We start from the raw sequence: 2,008 nt of genomic DNA, 5'->3' as shown, positions 1-2,008 counted from the left end.
ACCCAGTGTAGGCCTGAGGCCCTGTAGCAAACAGTGTCTAACAGGAGCAGGCAGCACAAAGACAGGAATGGGAGATTAGTGGGAGGGAGGGAGGCCGGGATTGGGGCTCAGCAGGAGCTTCAGGCTTTTTAAAATTCAAACTGCTCCCTGACCAATACAAATCACGGACACGCTACTGACTACTACACGGATTTATAGCATTAAAAACATGCCTCGTACGTGACAGCTATATTAACTTCACTCTTTTTAACATTTATCCATACGTTTGCAGGAAATGTGGAACAATTTATTTTAAGCAGAGGGCCAAACTCAAGAACAACCTTCAGAAAAGTTACTTCTACAATGACAATAATAATTCAATGAGACACAAAAAATTCGAACCAATGTTAACACCCACTAATAAAACAAGGGACTTTTTTGATCAGTGTTGCTTCATTTTAAGCAATGAAAGGTTTCCTTCAGTGACTATGAGACAAAGTATCAAAACAGTCTAACCCAGGTACATTTATTTTTCTGTGCAACTTGTATGGCTGAGGACTTTTAAACTGGTTTTTCCTTTATGCCAACCTACATTACCAACGCCTCCATAAGCAAGACCTAAACACTTAACTTATTTGTGAACTAGAATTTAAGACAGAACTGATCTTTTTCTCCAGCATTTACAGATACATTTGACCTATTAAAATGACACCTCTCTCATTACACAGTCAAACATCATGGGCACAAACAGCCAATGACAATCCTGGGACCTCAAGAAGATCTGCCCTGACATGAAAGGATGGCACCTTCTACATTTTTTTTAAACCTCCCAGGGATTTTAAGCATAACTTAATTTCCATCCTTCTAAAGAAAATTGGTTGTACCTGTATCTCAGCACAATTCTCAGAACATTTAAAAAATCTTTTCTAAGCTTCTACACGTTTAGATCAGGAAGTACCTAAGTGTGTTATGTATAGTCGTTTAAAACTGTCCTTATACAACGCACACAAATATAAAGTGGCAGGGTAAACCTGTCAAGTACTTTATACTTGTCTTTGAATAAAAAGTCCATGTGCAACACAGTCAAACAGCAACATAAAAGCTCTTTGCGTGGGTGGGGGTCATATGCAGTTGTCTACCACACTACGGGTTCCTATATGAAATATTCATGTGGACGACTTAATTCTTTTTAAAAAGAAAATGAGTCTTTATTAACTTTCCAACGTCCAAACAAGTTTTACACAGGAAAAGAATTACCACTGGATCCGTGTCTGAGTATTTACATTTGTCTCACTAACTGAAACTACTTCCTCCCTTCATGGGGTCACAGGGGGAAGAAGGGGGGTTGTTTGTTTCACTGGGACGTTCCCCACTCCCGGACCAGGAAAGTTGTAAATATGGGGACGGTCAAGGCACATTTGCTGTTAGTTGTATTGTTTCCGCCTCCTCACTAGCTACGGCTCTTCTCCCGGGCAAGGCCTGTCACCGACCAGCAGTAGCTCCGCTCAGCCCGAAGCTCTCCTAATCCCCGAGCTCAAGTAGATTCCGCTGGCCCGCGGCCTGCACTCTCCGCCGGGCCTACGCCTCCCCGGCCGCCCGGCAGGAGCCCAGTCCCCGCCACCGGAGCCGGCCGGGAGAGGGTACCAAACCACCGCCACCCAGGGCGGCTGCCACCAGAGAGGAGCGAACTCTAGACTCGCCCGTGGAGGAGACCTGGGGCCGCTAAGGAAACGGCGGGGAGGGGAGCGAGGAGGAGAGACGCTGAGGACCTGGCGCCGCCGCCGCCGCCGAAATAAAGAGCAGGAATTTACCTGGGCGAATCGGCGTCTGAATCCAAGGGGAGGCCGAGGCCGCTGTGGCGAGAGACTATAATCCGGGCCGGGAGGGGGGGTGGCTACGGCTCCTCTTCCGTCTCCTCAGTGCGGGGAACATGTAGAGCCGGGGGGAGACCAGCCGAGAAGACAAATCGCTGCTTCTTCTTCCTCCTCCTCCTCCTTCTCCCACATAGAAACACTCACAAACACCCCAC

At 47.3% G+C, this 2,008-nt stretch overlaps 1 protein-coding gene across 3 annotated transcripts in view; it reads right to left on the bottom strand.

Moving 5' to 3' along the window:
• NIPBL (NIPBL cohesin loading factor) overlaps positions 1–2,002 on the bottom strand; it is a 189,101-nt gene extending 187,099 nt beyond the window's left edge. For all 3 annotated transcript variants that reach the window (XM_024754593.1, XM_024754592.1, XM_024754594.1), the window contains exon 1: positions 1,791–2,002. The gene's annotated coding sequence lies outside the window, so the exon portion shown is untranslated. The remainder of the gene's footprint in view (positions 1–1,790) is intronic.
• Positions 2,003–2,008: the final 6 nt, after the last annotated feature.

Source organism: Neophocaena asiaeorientalis, unplaced genomic scaffold (genome assembly GCF_003031525.2).
Source record: "Neophocaena asiaeorientalis asiaeorientalis breed wild unplaced genomic scaffold, Neophocaena_asiaeorientalis_V1.1 scaffold229, whole genome shotgun sequence".
Classification (NCBI taxonomy): Eukaryota; Metazoa; Chordata; class Mammalia; order Artiodactyla; family Phocoenidae; genus Neophocaena; species Neophocaena asiaeorientalis.
Note: the sequence above shows the minus strand (reverse complement) of the source record. Positions and strands in the feature narration are given on the sequence as shown.